This window comes from Montipora capricornis, chromosome 1 (genome assembly GCF_036669925.1).
Source record: "Montipora capricornis isolate CH-2021 chromosome 1, ASM3666992v2, whole genome shotgun sequence".
Classification (NCBI taxonomy): domain Eukaryota; kingdom Metazoa; phylum Cnidaria; class Anthozoa; order Scleractinia; family Acroporidae; genus Montipora; species Montipora capricornis.
The window spans coordinates 48,921,503-48,946,764 of NC_090883.1; the positions used below are offsets into that span (position 1 = coordinate 48,921,503).

Genomic DNA, 25,262 nt, shown 5'->3' on the forward strand with positions numbered 1-25,262 from the left:
GTCCGTGCGCCATGACCGAGGTCCAAATATTTTCCCGTCCGGCCCGACCTAACTCAGTCAATAAGCATTTTATCATATGACCACCGCGCTTTTCCATTTTTTTTTTTTTATTCGGGTAACAAAATTCGGAATGTTCACTTACGTCGCTCATTTTGAACGAAAAGTTGTTTTAGTTCGCATCTCGCGCGCGCTTTCATTGCAAAACTATTGAGAAAATCCCCGTATGAGGGCCGTACGCGATCCTAGCAAGGCCGGACGGCTTTTTCCGGCCCTGCTCGCGCCATCGGCCCTCATACGGGGATTTTCTCAATAGAACCGTTTCTTGATCTAGGAGCTTTTTGTCCATAAAATAGACTTTAACTAAAATTGAACATTTTTTATTTCTTTATTTTTTCTTTGGAATTTTAAACAGGAGCTAAAATAAATAAGACTTGGTACAATTCAATGTAAAATAAAACGTTAATCCTGGTCATTGATTGACTAAAACGTAGATAGTAAAGCATGCATTGCTAAATTAAGAACAAGAATGGTCGTGCTGGAAGTGGAGCCAAACTCCGCAGTCCACTTTCCATTTCTTTCTGATCATGATGTTTCCAGACTTGCTGCTTCTAATGTAGGAATCGGCTGAGAGGGATTTCACTGCGTGATACAATGTTGTGTTATCGAAATTGAATTTGATGTAAACTCGTTGTAATGAAAACTGGCATTTCTCTTCAAGCCTACTGGAAGATTGTTCTAATAAGGTCTGTAAATGAAAAGAGAAACCAAGGCTATTAATATCAAGTACACATACCGCCGGCTGCGCTTTGGCTTCGACGAGAGACAAGAGTGAATTAGATAAGGGTGTTGATCTATTACTTTGCGGCCGTCACAAATGGATTTCTTTTTTCATAAATTTTGCGCGCGAAACAAACAAAGGGCAGCCAATTTTGACCAATCATAAGAATATAATAATTTCTACCGATATTCGCGAGAAAGGGTATTCTAAAAATAGATTTATTTGTGACTGCGCTGGGGAGCCCACTCTTATCAACTCAGTGAGATGATCGAAGAAATTGCTCCGATTTTTAATGTTAAAAAAATTTTGTCAGAAGTTTTTGTCGTCTTAGGAATACAAGAAGACCAGGGGAAAAATGTTTCCAAAAAAAAATTAAAACAGGCCAAGGTAACGTTTGACAGAAAATTCAAAGAGAAAAGCAGGCTCAAAGATAATCCGGTCAAGGAAGTAGCTGGGAAGACGTCTGAATGTAAGTCATGAAAGTGAACACTTTCGTTTTTGCAGCACTACTTTTTAAGCTTAGCTTACAAGGTGGGCAGTTCTGTGCATGGTTTTGAAACTACCTTTTTTAGGCTTCATTTTTGCCAAGTAAAGCGTAATGTCGCACAAGAGCAGCGTGGGATTATGCGTTCGGAACTTCTCTTACTTTTCAAATAGCATTGTTGAGTAGTGTTCTCATCACTGTGCCATCCCTGCACCGTGTTACTGACATATTTTGAGTTCAAACTAAAACCTTTTTGCGCTTTTTTGGGAATCCGGAATGAAAAAGGAAAAAAAAAAACTTGACCTACCAGCTTTCCGTTCTCAACAGCGAGATAGTGTCCCTGAAACGCAACAGACTCGTATGCTGAATAGCTATAATCCTTGCGAGTTCGTTGATAGAACACTGTGGAAAGAATTTTTAAAAAACAGCGAAGAGTTAGTAATTCATGTGCAATCAGAGGGCTGGCAAAGATGACCTCTTTGACGTCATAGAGTTATTTGCTTAGTGTCCTGGCCTGTACATCGTAACGAAGCTTCCAGTGACCTTGCGAAATCTGATTTTATCATGTGTCAACTAAAGATCTGAGAACAGTTCAGTTGCACTTGAGTGACTCTTACTACTTATAAATGAGAATGGACGAAACTTTGTTCTTGTTGAACAGGGGGTGTACAAGTTGCAAAAACAACAATTATTGTTATATACCAAGACTTTCGCTCAACAAAACGAGCACTGTGATTGGTTGATTCTTGGTCAGGTGGCCCTGATCAAATTCAAATGTATCCCGACCGGGATACAATAGACCAATTCGGCTAACTCAATGTTGTACCCAATTCAGATCCTTTGGGAATAAAACGTTTTGTTTCAAATATTTCCATATGAATGCTACATTATCATGCAAATGCAACATACAAAGATCCTTAACCCCGAGAGATTTGAATTGGGTACAACATCGCGTTAGCCGAATTGGTCTATTCCGCAGTTGTTGCCCGCTCCGAATGTTTTGCTGCGATTGTTGCAAGTCTGAATATATAACAAAGCACTTAATGTCTGGTCCCTCGGGAACTAGTTAGTTTTGTTTTCCCTCGAATCCTGATGTTTCCCTAGACTTCGTCTCGGGAAAACAAAACTAACTGTTTCCCTCGGGACCATACATTAAATTTATAACGTAACAATTGATACGAGAACTGTGTAGAATTCAATTGGCAAAAAACGTTAACTCACAGTTGCTGTTATCACAAATATCCAAATTTCCTGTGAAAGAAAGATTGAAAGCTCCCGATCCAGCTGATTCTCTAACTTTCAGATACTTTCCAGCGCTGAACGATTTTATTGCGTATGTGAAATCAGACCTTTTCCAAAGGTAAGGGAAAGACTGAATAACGCAAGCCATGAAGCTGAGTAAAACGGCTGCAATCTGTGAATGAGGAAATCAGTAGAATTAGCAAGTACATATGCCTGGGTTATTGAGTCAAGATGTCTGTATATCGACCAACCCTAGGGACAAGGAATTTTTTTTTTAAACTGGATTTATGGCGAAGTGATAAATTTGCGGCGTACAGTTGTTACTTTCTGTTGGCGAGATACTAAAAGCTATCTTGCCTGGAGGATAAACAATCATTGACAGCCGTTCATGACGAACGACTTGAATCAAGAGTGAATTAGATGAGAGTGTTGTTAGGGCATGAGTTGGCTCCCCAGCACAGTCACAAATGAATCTATTTTTAGAAGACCCCTTCCCGCGACAATCAGTTGTCGTGTCCCTGAGAAAACAGTTGTCAGGTCTCTGAAAACACATGGCAGAAGCAGTCACACGTGACATGGCTTCTTCTCATTGGTTAAAATTGGTATCCGTTCGTTTGTTTCGCGAGCAAAGTGTATCTAAAAATAAAGCCATCCTCTTTTTTTTTTTTTGTTTACCGTCGAATGCGTTACCTGATATTAGGTCGGTCGGTCAGATTGAAAAAAAAACCTAGAAAAAAAATCATAAGCATTCTCGGAATGGGAGGCCTGTTATTCCGGCATCATAGCTGTGGAGCTAGGAAAACAACAAGACGTGAACACAAAATCAATATGGCGGAAAAGTTGGCGGATGTTGTGGCAGAATTAAGACAGCGTGGGAAAAAGGATCAACCACCAAAACTCTTGTGCGACATAAAAATGGCTTAATAACGTCGTTAACGTTTGTTTTTTTTTTGGAAAATGCCCAAAATTTGGGTCGGTCGGACAACGAGAAACGGAGAAAAAAAAGGGGATGGCCTAAATCAATTTGTGACTGTGCTGCATGGGGCAAGGCCGCAAATTGATAGATCAACACTTTTATCTAATTCACTCCTTGCTTGAAAGTATTTTAAAACGACAACAATTAATTTTCGTTTTTAAAACAGACGGACCCAGATTTTTTCTTATCAAACCATTCATATTGTTTAGCAATGATACTAATTTTAAGCACCTACCATTGAGATCTGAGGCTTGCCCATCATTTTCCTTCTTAATTTCAACTGGAGATAATTGATTTTACTAAGTCTTTTCCTTTATCGATTTGAAATCTGTGGCAGAGTTTTGCCTTTTATCTTCAAGCAAACCTTAACTGGGGCATTCCCTCTCGTTTATAATAATAGCTCGCATGCTCCATTTTTCTTATCCAAACAGGCTTTGGTGCACGCTTAATCGAAACTAGGGGTCGTCTTTGAGGTGCACCAATGCAAAAAGCATTCTTTGATGCTCGCTTAAACGAAACCAGGGGTGGTCTTTCAGATGCACAAATGCAAGATGCCTTTTCTCTAACCTGTTCGTAACGCTATAGCATTTTTTTAGTTCCTTAACGAAAATGCTTCAAAAATGCAAGTTTGCCTTTGCTTGTTTAATTATTGTATTCTACAAGATAAGAGATGGATTTCGATCAGTCAGAGAGCTCGTTTTGTGTAATTTGTTTGTTTAATTTGTTGTGGTGCAATCTATGACGTCATTTTGATACAGTCAGAGCTACGTTTCACGGAACACAAAAAGCGGAGTAAGACTCATTTCGTTTGAGATGATAGGAAGTCTTAACCTATCTTAATTAATATTAGATAGATTGGAGCTCACGTTTAGTATTTGTTATTGTTGAGGATATTTAAATGCAGTAATTTTCAAGCCATTTTAAACGCGGGACAGTACAAAAATTTTATGGGCGCGGAAAGAAAAGTTATCAGAATAAATACTAAACTAATTATCTCTAAATCACGCCAAATTAGATTTATTTCAAGCCCTCCGAGAAGTAAAAATAGCCATTCGAACCGGAAACGAAACCAGCACAACGCTTGTTAGTCTCCAAAGATTTGTATCAGACGATTTCATATGACGTAAGTCAAGATGAAACAGGTTGCAGATAACACATTACGGGAAAAGCCCTATCTGTTGCTAGCTTGCAATGGAGTGAAGCACAATTATTCTTAAGCTATCCATTCAACGGCAATGTTGTTAATTCGTTTGATCTGTCTGGCTAACATACTTCATTTGGCTCGAAACTGAAATTTGCGTTCATCAGTATTTTAAATCACTGCAACAGAAAACTGTGCAAATGATGTGTAGCTGATCATGAATGCTTCACTGGGAAAAAACGAAGACTTGATAACAGAAGTCCTTGCGACTTAGGTAAGGATTCAAAAGCTTTAAGTCTTTTTTGGCAGTGAATCCTTCCTTCGTGTGTCAAGATATGCATTATGGCCCTGTGGCGCGTTTTTAGTGTCGAAATTCAAAAATGCTTCTGGAATTGCCGAATTGAATGTTTGAATTGCTGATCTGAGGAATTGAATTTCCAAACTGAAGGTTTAAATTGCCGAATTGAACGTTTGAATTGCATGTGTGAATTTTGACACTAAAAAGCGCCAAACTATGCGAGGACCTTAAGTCGTTTGGCTTTAAACACTTTAAACAAGCATTACACGCTTTGATTCGATTCAGCGATTTCTTCGATCGAGTGTAAGTCATACATGAGTCACTGACAACTAACATTCCACTAGCTTCAGTTTTTTTTTTTTTTTTGTCAATAAGAACACCTAATGTTGGGGCTGAGGCTGAAAGTTATTTTACTATTTATTATTATTATTATTATTATTATTATTATTATTATTATTTTATTTTTTTTATTATTATTATTTTTTTTTGTGATTTGAGCCTGAAAACGTTCTTCACATGTTGTTAAACCGAGGGGGTACTCCCAGAAAAATTGGGTGAGTCTGTGCGGCCCGCTTCCTAAAACCCTTACCCTATTTCAAACTAAAATCTACTATTTTCCCTACTCTTAATTAAGACCTGACCAAAAATTTCATACACTATTTCAGGCAATTACATTCAGGTGTTACACGGTTGGCGTAACAATTTGGGAAGAGCTCTTGTTGATGGTCTTATCGCCTAATGATGAAGAAGTAGTTTCTTCGAAAAAACATACCCAATTCATGACTTGAGAACACCCACCATACCCTATTTCAGACCAAAATGGTAAACATCGATACCTTATTTTACAATGACTGCAAAAATCTCGCGCGCTCATTGGCTAATTTCTATTGTCAATAAGCGGACAGACACATAAATTTTTAAATTGTGCGATAATGACGCAATATTGCTCGCGTCAGATTGAAGTTTCTCGCATTTTTGACTCACTTTCTTCCCGTGTTTCGACTTTATTTTGACCCCTCTGCCTTTTTGTTATTGTAAAAAACAAATTGATGACAGTTTTTCATGCGTCTGTCCTGTTATTGACAATGAAATTCAATTTCGTCATAACATTGTCAAAGTAGTCTGCGGATCAACTCGGCTATCGCCTCGTGGATCCACAGCTACTTTGACAATTATTATTAGGACGAGATTCATGATCAATAACAGGACAGACGCATGAAAAACTGACATCAATTTGTTAATTTCAGACCAAAAAGCCATACTCTTTTGGACCGCACGTACCTATATAGCCCATATAAGGGAGTACTACCCCCTTCCCCCTTCCCCGGGTTGTTAATGTAGTGTGCTATGAGTACTAAGTTCGACTACAAACTCGAAATTGTTCTTCAGTGTATCAGGCAATAAAAAAAAAACACTGTCAATTATGCGGTACTAAAACCGTCCCTAGGTATTTGAGATGGTTGTTAGACTACAGACTGAAGCCGTCATTTTTCAGGTTTTCTTTATTTATACTACTCACAAAAGCAAAATAAAAAATAAAAGAACAAATAAGCAAGTTGATCTCATCCTGAGCGTTCTTTTTAAAAACGGTTCTTACAGTATGAAAAGAATGTAACCACACCTGTAATAAAAACACCTGTGTTGAATGGCTAATTAGAGCGAGTTCTAATCTGGTTTCGTAAAACCAAAACCAACGTTATTTTTTTAACTTTAGTGGCCATTTCCGGTGGAATTAAGCAATATCGGACTTTTTCCGTGTTTACATAGTCTCATCTAAACACTGAGGGAAGTTGGGAGACTTCGAGACTGTTATGGTTTCCATAACCGTCGAGAATTCCCCCAACTCCCACGATTGCTTAGACGAGGCTATGTAAACACGGAAAAAAGTCCTCTATTGCTTTTATGAAAGCAAGGAAAGGAGTGATGGGAATTGGCAAAGGCTTCTTCTCTCGCCGGTATCGATGTGTCCGATAGCGCTTCACTTGGCATAATCGTGGACACAATACGGATTGTTTTCGTCAATGAGAGAGCTTTTCCATTATTTATCAGAGTTAACTTCGCTATTGCTTTTATCTTTCATAACTACGATTGGTGGTTGCCTTAAAATCTCCCATCACTTTCTCAATCAGCAAAAGGCCATCTTTATATTCTCACGGTTTTATTGGAACGAGCCTGGAATTGAGGCTGAGGAGCTTTGATCACATGCCAGTTCGAGGCTAATTGTTAGAATACAGCTGAAGTCTCTTTTAAGAACTACGAAGGAACCTTAGGTGGCAAGCTATAACATGACAAATACAAACATTATATTACCGTCCCTTGCTCGTCCCCTTCGCACGAATTTGAAAGCTATGTTCAAGCACGGCGTACACGATTTTTCCCACTCCAAAGGACGGTTCGATCACGCAGGGTTCCACGTCAAGAACTGGAGACGCAAAATTTCAATGAAAGCCTTAACTAAACAGAGTCGATTAGTAACGCAGCATGGGAAACTTCAACTCGAAAGGATCATGTTTACATCGTTATTTATTTGGATCAGTTTTAAAAGGGCGGCCAATTACAAGATTTGCCGGATCATGGACTTCTCAATTTTGAACTCTTTTGAATGGATAGTTATGGTCACCTCACTTGGAAAGAGTAAAGAAAATTCCTTTCTTAAAATAATAAAGAAGAGGTTTTTTTGTTAAAATACCACATTTACAACGTGTGCCTGCAAATTACACCTATTAAATGAATGAAATGTACATGTTAAGTACGGGTTATAGACAGGAGATAGAAGTTACATGACACTTTCCCAAATGACAACTTTTTTCCTACATACTTACCAGCTCTTACTTATTTTATCCTCGAAGGCTTTGATACTGTCTTTATCCATTTGTGCCAAATAATCCATGACAGTTTTGCCTTCCTTTTTAAAAGCCTTTCCGATGGCAGGTTTCGCTGGAACAATCTCCACCACGTCAACCATTTCCTTCACGTCGTTAGTTAAGGTGGAAAGTTTGAAATTGAAGCAAAGGTCACCCTCCTGAGAAGACAGTGTGGACCCATTTGTTCAAAGGGGCAGGTTGATAATTATCTGCTAGATAAATCACTATCCAATGAGTATATAGAGGGATGTATACATGATTGTGTGGGGATACGAATTTTATGTACGAGTGCTGATATCATATCAGCACTTCAAGAATGTTATACTGACCGCACACCTGTGGCTCAGTTGGTAGAGCACCGGGCTGTCATGCGGGAGGCCGTGAGCTCGGACCAACACATAGGGTCTTTAAATAACTGCAGAGAATATGCTGCCTTTGTAATGACATCAGAGAATGGTTAGATTCTTCAGTCATCTCGGAAAAGGATGATAAACCATAGGCCCCGTCTCACAACCCTACAATGTTCATATAACTCTGTGGGACGTAAAAGAACCCAAACATTGTTCGCAAAGAATAGAGTTTGGAGGATTCCAGGTGTAGTGGTCTGACCTTGTGGTATAAACTTTAATTTATTTTATTATTATTATGATTTTAATTACCATTAAATCTAAGGAAAAACGAAAAGTGAACTTACGGAGAGTGGAAAGCATATAATTTATACAATATCAAAGTACTTAACTGTTAAACCAACTCATGGGACCGGTAGGAGGATAAATCATCCTATGCTCGGAGATACTGTTACATCATGCTTTCTATTCTAAATATCAGGGGGTAAATTAATACATGATAATGATGATGATGATGATGATGATGATGATGATGATGATGATAATTATGATGATGATGACGATGATGATGAAACGGGTTACTGTCGAGAGAAACCGTGGGTGCTGAAATTGTGGCGTAGAAACCGTCGAAAGATTTGGTTTCATCAGACGAATCGATAAATTAAAATTGACCTCTTTAGGAAAGATATGTCAGCTGGCGTTTCGAGAGTTAGCCCTTCGCTCTGACAAAAGTGGTAAAAATTGTCACTCCGCAGATCTTTCTTACGATGGTTAATTTACCTTTATCACTGAACTCGTTTCATAGAACTTAACTTCCATTTAAAGGTCGAGAATTGCCAAGTCAAAGGAAACGCTATGAAGTTTATAAGAAGCACCGTCCATCTTATCAATGGGCAAAAATGGTCATTATTTTATGACTAGCTCCGTAAGCGGGACAGATGAACCAAATCCCGCGCTGTGATTGGCTCCCTGAGCGGGCCCGCTCTAGATTTCTAGCTTGATGCCGCAAGCTGAAAAAAAATTTTTTTCGGTGTTTCATTCCATATGATAAACCCTTTATTGACCAAGCTTCTCTTGTCCAGATAGTGTTTATGAAGACGCCAAAAAAAAAAAAATCAATGGCCAATATCCAGCCATCTTGACCTTACGCTTGGTCAATAACCCATATTTATTATACAGGCAAATTAACTGGTCCGAGATAAAAAGGGCAATTATTCTGATTGGTTCTCCTAGCGGTGAATTTTGCAATACGGACTGCTAAGATGGACTGGTCACGAAGAAGCGTAGATAGGTTGCCAAACTATTCTAATTTTCTGTTTCCATTTCCTCGGAAATTTTTTTTTTACAGTCATGTCGGAGTTCCAGTAGGAATTTTTCTTCTCAAAACCGTTAACAGAAGCAGAGGAAGAGGAAATATAATATAAACATTATTGAACTAGCCTCTTTGGTCCGTGCTGGGAAAATATTGGTCTCGTTACAAGCAAAAAAAGGAACTCGACCTTCCTTTTCCCAGTGCGGACCGATCAAGCTACCTTAAATGAAATTTTCGCGACACGTTAATTTCGCGATTTTATGATGCGCGTATTTCGCGATTTTGCGAAATTCTTGTACTATGAATCACTTAAATTTCGCGATCTTTAGTAAGACGTTATTTAAAGGTATTTAACTTATCCTTGAAGCAAATAAAAAAACTTCATTTACAATAATGTCAAAATTTACAACAACAGATGCAGCGACCGGTCTATATGAGAACAGTAACAACAAAGTTGTAACAATTTCCACAAGAGTTTTACGCTTGTTCGTTAATTATGATGTCCGTAGTCGTTTGTGTAAATTTCTGGAGGGAAGCGAAATTATGAATCATGGTTTAAAATCTTTTAAGAATTACGAATCTTTGTTTCAAAAACTCGGGAATCATGACTGACAACGACACTGAGGAAAGCTCACTGAAATACATGCATGAATTAATTACTTCCGATCCAGGGAAAGTACAAAATCACTTTTAAAAATCACGAGTCATTGAAGTAAAAACCAAGAAATGAAGAATACATTAAGACTTAAATGATTTCGCCTCTATCCTGGATTGTAAATGTCTTGGTATGAAGACGTTGCAATTGCCCAAGAATAGATAAAAACATGGTTCTGTCAACTTTTTAATGTTAATAAACTCGTCCTTTCTTCAAAAATTAAAGTGTCGCGAAAATTTCATGTAATAAGGTAATTCAATTACACCTATTGATTGACCTCGCTCGTTGGTTCGTTTTCAGCGCGATATGATAATAAACGATATTGGACTTGTGCACGCGGCTATGGCAGACCGTCAGAATGACTTAGCGTACTAATGCCCGCAAACTATAAACCTAAATCGCACAATCCATTGTGCACCTAACACGGCTCACCAGGCCTCTAATACGTGCTGGAAAAATAGCAATTTATGCTTATTTACAATTATCACACATTACATTACCTCACGTGCCGCATTATTGTTTTTGCTCATAAAATTAAATTTGATGGCGTCAAAAGATCATTGGACAAAAGTTTTATCTCTTCGGGTGCTGGTGGCCGTAAACATAATCAATTACTAATTATCAAGCTAGTAATTATTAGCCCCAGTTGGATCTCAGGGTGGCCCGTTGTAGAGTTGTTGTTGTTGGGAAGAAGTTGCAAGTGACCGCAGCAAATGGAGATCGCCTGTGTAGAGGCAGCCACAGCATTTGAGGAAGCACGCATCCAACCTGCAGAAGATGTGAGACAAACACGTAGCTGAAGAGCGTCAGAAGATGATTATTCAAGTCAGTTCTCCTGTCAGAACATACAAAAATAATGTAAAGTGCGTATAGGACTTGACAGCCATGAGAAACATTGCTCCATGACGAGTTAACCATGATTTTTCTTAGGAGGGGGTGCACCACTAAGAAATGGCGTAGCTGATTTATGACGTTTTTTTTTTTTTTTGCAGAATACCAGTTTTCGCAAAAAGCTAGCATTATTCATCCTGAAAATAGATAATCTCGAAAACTGATGGGTAAACATCTGACCGTGGTAGTATGTGTGCAACCTACCGAGGACTCTGATTTTGATTAGTTCTTTTCACGATTTGAAATCATCATAAAACGTTCATTTTCAGTGCGCGTACTATCCTAATTATTTTATAATAGAAAATGTTTACATCACCATGAGTTCAAACTCGACTCCTGCCACTGTCATAGACTCAACCTATTGGTCTATTAGACGCTTTGATTTAGCTCAATTTTCTGCAAAATGACTATTAGGTGATTGTTTGATTCAGTATGTTCGCGTACATATTAAAAACATTTTGACTCCTGTGAATTTTTTAAATTGAGCTTGAGTGAACGATCGAATGCACGTGAGTGACATCGACGCAACCTAATGAACCCACTGAAAAGCATGTTTGTGAGCTTTCATCGGATTTGGAGAAACTAAAATTGGTAAGAATCATGGCAATGTTATAAAACAATTGGTTCATGGTTAGCGTGCGTCCATCGAGTTACGGAAGCAATTGGCAGTTTGCTAAGCAATCGAAAGCAACCTACATCATGAATACATAACTCCATGGACTCACGCTAACAATGAACCAATTGTTAATTATAAAACAATTTTGATAGGATGAGCACTCTCATTGGTCAATAGTTGTGTTTAGATGAGAATATAGGTAAACACGGCTGTGACATCACACGAATTTGGAAGAGTTATGTGTTATCAGATGCACGTCTTGATTGGCTGGTAGGAAATATGAGTGTGTATCAAGAAAATCTGTTTCAAACAAGAAGTAGCAAAAACCCAGCATTTTCCTTCATTTGTCGAAATATTTTTGAGAACTAATTTATAAAAGCAATAGAAGACTTTTTCCAGCTTTACATCAAAACGCTCGGGAGAGATGTGTCTTGAGTCTTAAATTCTCCCAACTTCCCCTAGTATCGCGATCTTCTTATAGTTTTGCCTATGCGCGAGCCGTCAATATTTCGTAGTATTGCCGTCTCACTTTTGCGGCCTGTGATTGGTTCTAATGTTAAAATTGATGTCGTTGCACTGAATTGGGTTGCTGACGTACGCAACAAATACATTTCGCAGGTAGAAAGAATTGAAATTTCGATCAGGCGCGGGTTGATTAGTTTACAGTTTTATTTATCCTTATAAATGATGGATCACGATACAAAACAAATTGCGATTTTGAGACGGCAATACCACATTATATTGACGGCGTTGGGAGAAAATATATTCCCTATTGGGCTCCGTCGCTTCGCGACTCCGCCCAATACGGAAAATATTTTAGACCCACAAGCCGTCACTATAATGTGGGATTTCCGTCAAAAAATAGCAATTTGTTTTTAGTCTTTACATGAGGGTAATGATAAACAGGGAAAAAGTCCTGTATTGCTTCAATACAATATACAAATCCAATAATAACTTTACGGGCAATAAAACTGCATATCTCTAAAACAAATATGAATTTATAAATATAAACGAACGTAGAGTGCGGTCTAAATACTACGAAAATTCCCAAAATTAATATAAAAAAACTTTCTACTCGAATGTCGCTTACCTTAAGATATCTTTTTTTTTTTCAAATGAATATACGCGCAATGAATGTGCGCGTAATGTCCAAGCCGATCCTTACGATATACCAGCATACGGCAAAATTTTTTGTTTTTGGTGAACCTCGTTCGTGGTAAATTGATCTTGTGTCTACTATAATGGCAAAGTGTTCTCATCAAATGGTTTTTACGGCGTCTTCTTGTCGCTTGTCGTACCAGATGATAACAAACAATATCAACGAAATGCTGTGAAAATAGGGTGTGTCAATAAATCGACCGTTGCGTTCCAGATAGTTTCGAGCGTGTACTTATTTCCCGAACACTATTGACTTGCTGTTGTCACCAACTAACCGCTTACCTGCCTGGCTAACGTCTGGGACGGTACCCTCCGAGGACGTCCACGATGATGTTGTATTGTGTCAAGGGATAGTTTGGGTATCCCTGCTGCACCACTGTTTTCGCCTCTCTATTTTCCACCCAACCGTGCATACGGCGAGAGCTACTGAAATTTTAATTCAACAATCAGAATTCTGCGAGCGGGAAAAACTGTGCTAATCGACGTCACGTCAGTTGTTCGCAATTAAAGCAACGGTCAGAGAACCATTTCAAAGGTTTCGTTTCAACCTTTTTGTCAACAAACTTTGGTGGCAAAACTGGGTTGCCGCCAAGCGGCGATTCGAACGTCAGCTGTTGTGCTTGGGCTGTCTTTTGTGCTTTTTCTAACTATTTTAATACGAATTCAGTATCATATTTTTTAATCAAGTGTAAGAAGACGTCAATACTGTATTGATAATGTATATATTTGTAATCATTTACGAAAAAAGTCTTTGGTGGAGTCCTTTTGAAAGGGTAGATCGACAACAACTTCGTTTGCGCACAGAAATGCACCGTTTCCGATGAAAAAGAAATTGATTCAAAGAATAGCAGAGTTTGACTGCCGCGCGCACTGCGGGAGCGGGTTCTGTATGCAATTGTTATTGTTATTGTTATTGTTATTTTTATTACTGGGGTTGCCTATGGCAAACCAGTTGGAATCTGTGTTTAGTTTCGTGTTTTTTTTACTGGGTTGCCAACCCAGTCGGAATCTGTCTTTAATTTCGTCGTTTTTTTATTTTTCGTTTTCTTTTTTTTTTTCTTTTTTTCCGTGTCGGTAAAAGTCCTTCCTGTCACTCCCCTGCTAAGTGGTGTCTTTGCGCATAGAGCCTTCTACGCGTATTTTCTTAGGATCGAGAGGGTAGTGGGAAATGCGTAGATTTCTCTGGTGGACACAGTAGAACGATTAACTTAACCGGCAATGGCGTCGAAAGTCATGTAACGCGAATGGCGTTTTAGTGGATCTTTGAACAAAATGTACCCTTATGAAGCTCAATAATGGCAAGCGAATTGGATACTGAACAAGACAGGTGGTCGAATGTTAGAAGCGACGAGTAATGGACTTCGACAACAATCTGTCGCCCGTCGAGCCGTAATCAAAGTGAGCTGTCTTCCTAAAATTTTGCCAAGTGTGGTGTTTTGTACAACACTCAAACCAAATTAACAGTTCTCTGGTAACTCAGTATGGGTTCAACAAAGACAGAGAAGGAATCCATATAGTGGATCTGTTATCTCAGTTGTCTCGCTATTTGTCAGATTTGTATTTACCTGTTCTCAACTCTGCACAGTCTTCCGGTATAACAATTGGAAATTTCACTAATAAGTCATTGACGTGAATGGCGTTTTAGTGGATCTTTAAACAAAATATACCCTCATGGAGCTCAAGAATGGATCGTCAATTGGATGAGCAAGTCAGCGCTGAAAAATAAATATCTAGATTTTAAGAGACGAGTAATGGTCTTCGACAACAATTTCATTTTTCGCCTTTGGATATCAAGTGAGCTTTGTTTCTAATATTTTACTAACTTGGTATTATATAAAACACGGAAATCAAATAGCAATTTTTTTATGGATTTAACCATAGTTACTAACTATGATTTAACAAATTAACATTGAAGGAATCGAACGCCTACAAGAATGCATCACAGTGTTTACTCAAGTCGCATCTTAGTTGTCTGACAATTTACATTTACCGGTATTTTGTACTCAACTCTGCAAAGGTGTAAAATATTTGGAAATGTGACAGTGAAAAATTACTTGAATGAAAGCTTGTTGTCTCTTTTGTGCTTTATTATTTACGGTCAAGGTTCTGTCGAAAAGGGTTGAATGTGAACTGTCAGAAATTTATTTAATTGCATATGCTTTGTGATTGTGTGTTTCGCTTGCACGCACGCAACTGAAATAGGAAGGGTTTCTTGCCTCTTATAGCAAATATGTTGCTTGTTTCAATAAATGTTTCGCTGGAAAATATTTCTGTGAAATTTCTAGCTTTTGTAAATTTATCATGTTGTGTAATTTTCGAGCTTAGCAAATTTGCATACATGTGTTGAAATGTGATACGGGGAGAATTTGTGGTAACGCATAAGTCACGAAAATAAACTGGTCTGTTGGAAGCGTGCTTGAGTTTCAACAAAATGACCCCCAAAATCGGCAAAATATTGTGACGCTGATGAATAATAAAGTAGCTGCTATTACCAAAACGATGGAATTACCTGGTGATAAATAACCTTGTCTTGGAGAGTAAATTTTTGATTTTGCAGAAACAATGGTCACTGTGACCTCTGAGAGTGATCTTTGTGTTGAATTCGCACATTTCTTGTCAAAATTTATAACAATTGAAAGAAAAAGAAAACTAACAAAAACAAAAACCTGGTATCTTGGCATCATTTGACACAGATGCTTCACTGTTTCGCGAGTAAACATGCCGCGGTAACTTGATCACTCTGCCCGCTGAATTCGATGTGCGATTTACTCGGTGCAGCCAAAAGTACAATTACAACAAAACAACTAAAATCTCCCAAAATGTTTTTCGCTGATGGTAACTTTTTATATTCGTGGTTCAAAATTAATGTTGTTTTCACGTCGTAAATTTTCTTACCGATGGCAAAATATTTTATTGTCGATCGACCGTCCTGAAACTTCCTTCTGCTCTTCTTAAAAACTGTGTATCCATATTTATTTACTTTTACATCAATATTTGTTTTACATAAAGCAAGCTAACAAAATCTGTATCTTGCTTGGTTCGCATTTGATAGCATTAAAATAGAATTTTCGGTCCTATGCTTCTGTTACTCAGTGGTATATTTCTTAGGTCGCCCATCCAGATACTAACCCACCGCACAGGGTTAACTTCAACTTTTAACTTTTGTTTACAAAACTGTCAGGTGCTGTCAGTACACGCTTACACTTGTGGTGGAAAGAAGTTGCATGATCAACATGTCAGCCCAGAAGCCAATGTTTCTCGATTCCCTTTTATTCTGTCAACATGTCTCTCCCAGAAGACAATGTTTTTCACTTCCCATTTATTTTCTTCAATCTTTCTGGGTTCAGTACTTTGCTAGTAACCACATGTCTTCTCAGGCTATTTACCCAAGACTTCTACCATGGCACTACAATGATAGACAATACCAAAACAATTTCGTGCACTGTTAGAGCTACATATTACGCAAGGACAACTTGAATCTCCTGGAAGACAACACACAGCTCAGTTGACATTATGGAATATAAATCGCTGTGTTACTTCACTACCACACGTAAGCAATGCGTGTCAATTTTTTTTTTAGCGGGCGGGGATTTCTTCTTTCTGACAAATGATTAATTAATAGGCCGGTAGCCAGGTTTTTAACCTCAGAAAAGGAGCTGTTTCGTCGTACGAACGTGTGCGGACCTGTGAGCCAAAGGGCCTCTGCTGGTATGACTTCTGGGTGACCCCTTAAATGGTCTTAATGACCCACCAACTTGAAAAAAATTGCCTGGAACGCTGCACGTACCACAGGCAGTGTACCCTCACGGAGGGTCTAGTTGTTATATCGCAGCTGTCCTCTCGCCCTTTGCCTAGCAAAGAGTTTATCATCTTTCCAATGCCACGTGCTCCGCCAGCGCATTAAACCGTTAATATCAATAGCAGCAGAGTGTAACATACGTCAAAGCTGGCGAAGTGGCTGTAGCTGGAGGCGAAAAGCGTAAGTGCTATTGGGCGAACCTGATGTTGTTAAAGACGAAGCATAAATGACATCGCAGAATTGCGTTCGTCATGAATTAGTTAGCATATTAGAGCGGTTTTGAAATGAATGTCGTAAAACCAAAACCATAGTAATTACTTTAACCAATCAAAAAGGACGGAAACAATCCAGTAAGCCAATCAAAACTCGAAGTAATTACACGTAGCCGACACAAAAGGCGGGAAAATATGCACGCGCGAGCCACAATTGGTTTTGGTTTCACTTCTGCTTGGTTGAAAAAGTGGCGCGAAAACTTTGAACAAATCACTGAGTGAAGTAGATGCAAAACCAAAGTAATTAGCTAATTACTTTCGACACTCAATTGAAAACCGCTCTAAAATCTCCAACGGAGGACATAAGCCGGCCTGTTACGATCTTCATATGGCGAAATTCTTGAGCTCATTTGCTAATGAAGGGCAAAAGGTGATGCTGTACTTTTGCCGGGCAATGCAATACAGCTTAGCGAACTTGTGTCACGTGTTTATAAACAACAAAATATTGCGCACATGCGCGCGCACCGGTGGCTAAGTTGTTTGAGCACCGGGATACCATGCGGGAGGTCGTGAGTTCAACTCCGGCTGGACCAACACTCACGGTCTTTAAATAACTGGCAAGAAACTACTGACTTTGTAATGACATCTGCAATGGTTAGACTGACTGTATAGTCTTCTCGGATAAGGATAAATAGTAGGCCCCCTCTCACAATCCTTCAATGTTCATAACTTTACGAGACGTAAAAGAACCCACACACTATTCGCAAAGTGTAGGGCATGGAGTTGCCGGTGTTGTGGTCTGTCCTTTGTGGTATATCATGGGTGGGAGAGTAAATGCTCGGAGATACTGCTACTTCAAGCTACTCTAAAATCCGAGGGTAAATAAAGATATATGATGATGCACCTACGACAGCATTGCCATGCTTAAAACTCGTGAAAAGAAAGGCTAAAATTATAATCAACAATAAAAACATTCCTTTGTTACACTGTCCTTCAACTTTCCAAGCAATTTGCAAGAACTGTTTCCCGATCTAGCAGCTTTTTGTCCATAAAATAGACTTTTACTAAAATTGAACATTTTTTATTTCTTTATTTTTTCTTTGGAATTTCAAACAGGACCTAAAATAAATAAGACTTGATACAATTCGATGTAAAATAAGACGTCAATTTTGGTCATTAATTGACTAAAAAGTAGATAGCATGTTTGGACGGCATATCAAAAATAGTAATTGCTAGAAGTTAAATAAAATGTTTTTGGTGTATTATTGCTTTTTATTATAAAGACAGGAGTGGAAAATAAAAATTGGCATGAAAAATAAGCCAAACTTAAAGCTATTAATGTCGGCTCTTTGTGCTTTTTAAACGTCACCAGGAGGCAATCAAGACGTCATCCGTCGCGAAACAGAGCCAAGCTTTTAAGTGTCTACGTTTCTCAAGGGAGAAATTCTGAATATTATTTTTACTTCTTTTTATCGAAGGGATCGATGACGAGTCAACAACGCTCTCCTGTCCATATAACAAATACAAAATTACACGCCAGCTTTATGAATTTATCGCTTCTCCGAAATGAAATCAATATGGATTTCGGAGTCCAGGAAATTATTTATTAATGGCGGAATCCTGAATGATCCGAGTAAATCCGCCATCTTGAATAGGGGTGCAGTATCCAACGATTCATATCCAGGGTAGTCTCAGTTGTGATTGGATCCGGAATCCACAACTTGGAAGTCCAATATCCATGGCACGAAATTTAAATTACCATTGTATATTAAAATAGTATCTTTCTTGTTTGTTATACTCATACTCACAACTAGAAATTAAAATTCATAATTCTCAACTAAAGTTCGTAAAATGGGCATATATGCGGTACTCTATTTCCAAATGTAAAATAATGTTCGTCTTTTAATGCATGCATTGCTAAATTAAGAACAAGAATGGTCGTGCTGGAAGTGGAGCCAAACTCCGCAGTCCACTTTCCATTTCTTTCTGATCATGATGTTTCCAGACTTGCTGCTTCTAATGTAGGAATCAGCTGAGAGGGATTTTACTGCGTGATACAATGTTGCGTTATCGAAATTGAATTGGATGTAAACTCGATGTAATGAAAACTGGCATTTCTCCTCAAGCCTACTGGAACATTGTTCTAATAAGGTCTGTAAATGAAAAGAGAAACCAAGGCTATTAATATCAAGTACACACACCGCCGGCTGCACTTTGGTTTCGACGAGAGACAAGAGTGACTTAGATAAGGTGTTGATCTATTACTTTGCGGCCGTCACAAATGGATTCCTTTTTTCATAAATTTTGCGCGCGAAACAAACAAAGGGCAGCCAATTTTGACCAATCAGAATAAGCCACGTCACACGTGACTGACTCTGCCATAATTTCTACCGATATTTGCGAAAAAGGTTATTCTAAAAACAAGAGCACAAGAGCAGCGTGGGATTATGCGTTCGGAACTTCTCCTACTTTTCAAATAGCATTGTTGAGTAGTGCTCTCACCACTGTGCCATCCCTGCACCATGTTACTGACATATTTTGAGTTCAAACTAAAACCTTTTTGCGCTTTTTTGGGAATCCGGAATGAAAAAGAAAAAAAAACTTGACCTACCAGCTTTCCGTTCTCAACAGCGAGATAGTGTCCCTGAAACGCAACAGACTCGTATGCTGAATAGCTATAATCCTTGCGAGTTCGTTGATAGAACACTGTGGAAAGAATATTTAAAAAATAGCCAAGAGTTGGTAATTCATGTGCAACTAGAGGGCTGTCAAAGATGACCTCTTTTACGTCATAGAGTTATTTGCTTAGTGTCCTGGCCTGTACATCGTAACGAAGCTTCCATTGACCTTGTGAAATCTGATTTTATCATGTGTCAACTAAAAATCTGAGAACAGTTCAGTTGCACTGGAGTGATTCTTACTACTTATAAATGAGAATGGACGAAACTTTGTTCTTGTTGAACAGGGGGTGTACAAGTTGCAAAAACAACAATTATTGTTATATACCAAGACTTTCGCTCAACAAAACGAGCACTGTGATTGGTTGATTCTTGGTCACGTGGCCCTGATCAAATTCAAATGTATCCCGACCGGGATACAATTCCGCACTTGTTGCCCGCTCCGAATGTTTTGCTGCGATTGTTGCAAGTCTGAATATATAACAAAGCACTTAATGTCTGGTCCCTCGGGAACTAGTTAGTTTTGTTTTCCCTCGAATCCTGATGTTTCCCTAGACTTCGTCTCGGGAAAACAAAACTAACTGTTTCCCTCGGGACCATACATTAAGTGTATAACGTAACAGTTGATACGAGAACTGTGTAGAAGATTTCAATTGGCAAAAAACGTTAACTCACAGTTGCTGTTATCACAAATATCCAAATTTCCTGTGAAAGAAAGATTGAAAGCTCCCGATCCAGCTGATTCTCTAACTCTCAGATACTTTCCAGCGCTGAACGATTTTATTGCGTATGTGAAATCAGTCCTTTCCCAAGAGTAAGGGAAAGAAATAACGCATGCGATGAAGCTGAGTAAAACAGCTGCAATCTGTGAATGAGGAAATCAGTAGAATTAGCAAGTACATATGCCTGGGTTATTGAGTCAAGATGTCTGTATATCGACCAACCCTAGGGACAAGGAATTTTTTTTTAAGCGGATTTATGGCGAAGTGACTAAATTTGCGGCATACGGTTGTTACTTTCTGTTGGCGAGATACTAAAACCTATCTTGCCTGGAGGATAAACAATCATTGACAGCCGTTCATGACGAACGACTTGAATCAAGAGTGAATTAGATGAGAGAGTTGTTATGGCATTGGTGGGCTTCCCAGCACAGTAACAAATGAATCTATTTTTAGAATACCCCTTCCCGCGACAATCAATTGTCATGTCCCTGAGAAAACAGTTGTCAGGTCTCTGAAAACACATGGCAGAATCAGTCACACGTGACATGGCTTCTTCTCATTGGTTAAAATTGGCATCCGTTCGTTTGTTTCGCGCGCAAAGTGTATCTAAAAATAAAGCCATCCTCTTTTTTTTTTTTTTTTTTTTTTTTTTTTTTTTGGTCTACCGTCGAATGCGTTACCTGATATTAGGTCGGTCGGTCTTATTGATTCTCGGAATCGGAGGCCTGGTACCCCCAGCATCATAGCTGTGGAGCCAGGAAAACAACAAGACGTGAACACAAAATCAATATGGCGGAAAAGTTGGCGGATGTTGTGGCAAAGTTAAGACAGCGTGGGAAAAAGGATCAACCACCGAAACTCCTGTGCGACATAAAAATGGCTTCAAAACGTCGTTAACATTTTTCTTTTTTTTTTTTTGGAAAATGCCCAAAATTTGGGTCGGTCGGACAAAGAGAAACGCAGAGAAAAAAGGGGATGGCCTAAATCAATTTGTGACTGTGCTGCATGGGGCAAGGCCGCAAATTGATAGATCAACACTTTTATCTAATTCACTCCTCGCTTGAAAGTATTTTAAAACGACAACAATTAATTTTCGTTTTTAAAACAGACGGACCCAGATTTTTTCTTATCAAACCATTCATATTGTTTAGCAATCATACTAATTTTAAGCACTTACCATTGAGATCTGAGGCTTGTCCATCATGTACCTTCTTAATTTCAACTGGAGATAATTGATTTTACTAAGTCTTTTCCTTTATCGATTTGAAATCTGTGGCAGAGTTTTGCCTTTTATCTTCAAGCAAACCTTAACTGGGGCAGTCCCTTTCGTTGATAATAATAGCTCGCATGCTCCATTTTTCTTATCCAAACAGGCTTTGGTGCACACTTAATCGAAACTAGGGGTGGACTTTGAGGTGCACCAATGCAAAAAGCATTCTTTGATGCTCGCTTAAACGAAACCAGGGGTGGTCTTTCAGATGCACAAATGCAAGATGCCTTTTCTCTAACCTGTTCGTAACGCTATAGCATTTTTTTTAGTCCCTTAACGAAAATGCTTCAAAAATGCAAATTTGCCTTTGCTTGTTTAATTATTGTATTCTTCAAGATACGGCAAAGAGATGGATTTCGATCAGTCAGAGAGCTCGTTTTGTGTAATTTGTTTGTTTAATTTGTTGTGGTGCAATCTATGACGTCATTTTGATACAGTCAGAGCTACGTTTCACGGAACACAAAAAGCGGAGTAAGACTCATTTCGTTTGAGATGATAGGAAGTCTCAACCTATCTTAATTAATATTAGATAGATTGGAGCTGATGTTTAGTATTTGTTATTGTTGAGGATATTTAAATGCAGTAATTTTCAAGCCATTTTGAACGCGGAACAGTACAAAAATTTTATGGGCGCGGAAAGAAAAGTTATCAGAATAAATACTAAACTAATTATCTCTAAATCACGCCAAATTAGATTTATTTCAAGCCCTCCGAGAAGTAAAAATAGCCATTCGAACCGGAAACGAAACCAGCACAACGCTTGTTAGTCTCCAAAGATTTGTATCAGACGATTTCATATGACGTAAGTCAAGATGAAACAGGTTGCAGATAACACATTACGGGAAAAGCCCTATCTGTTGCTAGCTTGCAATGGAGTGAAGCACAATTATTCTTAAGCTATCCATTCAATGGCAATGTTGCTAATTCGTTTGATCTGTCTGGCTAACATAGTTCCTTTGGCTCGAAACTGAATTTTGCGTTCACCAGTATTTTAAATCACTGCAACAGAAAACTGTGCAAATGATGTGTAGCTGATCATGAATGCTTCACTGGGAAAAAACGAAGACTTGGTAACAGAAGTCCTTGCGACTTAGGTAAGGATTCAAAAGCTTTAAGTCTTTTTTGGCAGTGAATCCTTCCTTCGTGTGTTAAGATATGTATTATGGCCCTGTGGCCAAAAATGCATTTTGGAATTGCCGAATTGAACGTTTGAATTCCTGATCTGAGGAATTGAATTTCCAAACTGAAGGTTTGAATTGCCGAATTGAACGTTTGAATTGCATGTGTGAATTTTGACAATAAAAAGCGCCAAACTATGCGAGGACCTTAAGTCGTTTTGGCTTTAAACACTTTAAACAAGCATTACACGCTTTGATTCGATTCAGCTATTTCTTCGAGCGAGTGTAAGTCACACATAAGTCACAGACAACTAACACTCCGCTAGCTTTTTTTTTTTTTTTTGTCAATAAGAACACCTAATGTTGGGGCTGAGGCTGAAAGTTATTTTACTATTTATTATTATTATTATTTTATTATTATTATTTTTTGTGATTTGAGCCTGAAAACGTTCTTAACATGTTGTTAAACCGAGGGGGTACTCCCAGAAAAATTGGGTGAGTCTGTGCGGCCCGCTTCCTAAAACCCTTACCCTATTTCCTATTTCAAACTAAAATCTACTATTTTCCCTACTCTTAATTAAGACCTGACCAAAAATTTCATACACTATTTCAGGCAATTACATTCAGGTGTTACACGGTTGGACCGGTTGGCGTAACAATTTGGGAAGAGCTCTTGTTGATGGTCTTACCGCCCAATGATGAAGAAGTAGTTTCTTCGAAAAAACATACCCAATTCATGACTTGAGAACACCCACCATACCCTATTTCAGACCAAAATGGTAGACATCGAAACCTTATTTTACAATGACTGCAAAAATTCTCGTGCGCTCATTGGCTAATTTTTATTGTCAATAAGCGGACAGACACATAAATTTATAATTTATGCGATAATGACGCGATATTGCTTGCGTCAGCTTGAAGTTTCTCCCATTTTTGTCTCACTTTCTTCTCGTGTTTCGACTTAATTTTGATCCCTCTGCCTTTTTGTTATTGTAAAAAACAAATTGATAACAGTTTTTCATGCGTCTGTCCTGTTATTGACGATGAATTTCGTCATAACATTGTCAAAGCAGTCTGCGGATCCACTCGGCCATCGCCTCGTGGATCCACAGCTACTTTGAACATATGTTATGACGCAATTCATGATCAATAAAAGGACAGACGCATGAAAAACTGACATCAATTTGTTAATTTCAGACCAAAAAGCCATACTCTTTTGGGCCGCACGTACCTATATAGCCCATATAAGGGAGTACTACCCCCTTCCCCCCTTCCCGGGTTGTTAATGTAGTGTGCTATGAGTACTAAGTTCGACTACAAACTCGAAATTGTTCTTCAGTATATCAGGCAATAAAAAAAAACACTGTTATTATGCGGTACAAAAACCGTCCCTAGGTATTTGAGATGGTTGTTAGACTACAGACTGTAGCCGTCATTTTTCAGGTTTTCTTTATCTATACTACTCACAAAAGCAAAATAAAAAATAAAGAACAAATAAGCAAGTTGATCTCATCCTGAGCGTTCTTTTTAAAAACGGTTCTTATATGAAAAGAATGTAACCACACCTGTAATAAAAACACCTGTGTTGAATGGTTAATTAGAAAACCAAAACCAACGTTATTTTTTAACTTTAGTGGCCATTTCTGGTGGAATTAAGCAATATCGGACTTTTTCCGTGTTTAGATAGTCTCATCTAAACACTGAGAGGAGTTGGGAGACTTCGAGACTGTTATGGTTTCCATAACCGTCGAGAATTCCCCCAACTCCCACGATTGCTTAGACGAGGCTATGTAAACACAGAAAAAAGTCCTCTATTGCTTTTATGAAAGCAAGGAAAGGAGTGATGGGAATTGGCAAGGGCTTCTTCTTTCGCCGGTATGGATGTCTCCGATAGCGCTTCACTTGCCATAATCGTGGACACAATACGGATTGCTTTCGTCAATGAGAGAGCTTTTCCATTATTTATCAGAGTTAACTTCGCTATTGCTTTTATCTTTCATAACTACGATTGGTGGTTGCCTTAAAATCTCCCATCACTTTCTCAATCAGCAAAAGGCCATCTTTATATTCTCACGGTTTTATTGGAACGAGCCTGGAATTGAAGCTGAGGAACTTTGATCACATGCCAGTTCGAGGATAATTGTCAGAATACAGCTGAAGTCTTATTTAAGAGCTACGAAGGAACCTTAGGTGGCAAGCTATAACATGACAAATACAAACATTATTACCGTCCCTTGCTCGTCCCCTTCGCACGAATTTGAAAGCTATGTTCAAGCACGGCGTACACGATTTTTCCCACTCCAAAGGACGGTTCGATCACGCAGGGTTCCACATCAAGAACTGGAGGCGCAAAATTTCAATGAAAGCCTTAACTAAACAGGGTCAATTAGCAACGCAGCGTGGGAAACTTCAACTCGAAAGGATCATGTTTACATCGTTATTTATTTGGATCAGTTTTAAAAGGGCGGCCAATTACAAGATTTCCGGATCATGGACTTCTCAATTTTGAACTCTTTGGAATGGATAGTTATGGTCACCTCACTTGGAAAGAGTAAAGAAAATTCCTTTCTTAAAATAATAAAGAAGAGGTTTTTTTTGTTAAAATACCATGTTTACAATGTGTGCCTGCACATTACACCTATTAAATGAATGAAATGTACATGTTAAGTACGGGTTATAGACAGGAGATAGAAGTTACATG

At 38.5% G+C, this 25,262-nt stretch overlaps 1 long non-coding RNA gene across 1 annotated transcript; it reads right to left on the bottom strand.

The window, feature by feature from the left end:
* Nucleotides 1–662: 662 nt before the first annotated feature.
* Nucleotides 663–2,544, bottom strand: LOC138054367 (uncharacterized). Its single transcript, XR_011133266.1, has 3 exons — nt 2,484–2,544; nt 1,570–1,664; nt 663–745 (listed from the first exon to the last, which is right to left on the bottom strand). It is a non-coding gene; the product is annotated as an uncharacterized lncRNA (long non-coding RNA).
* Nucleotides 2,545–25,262: the final 22,718 nt, after the last annotated feature.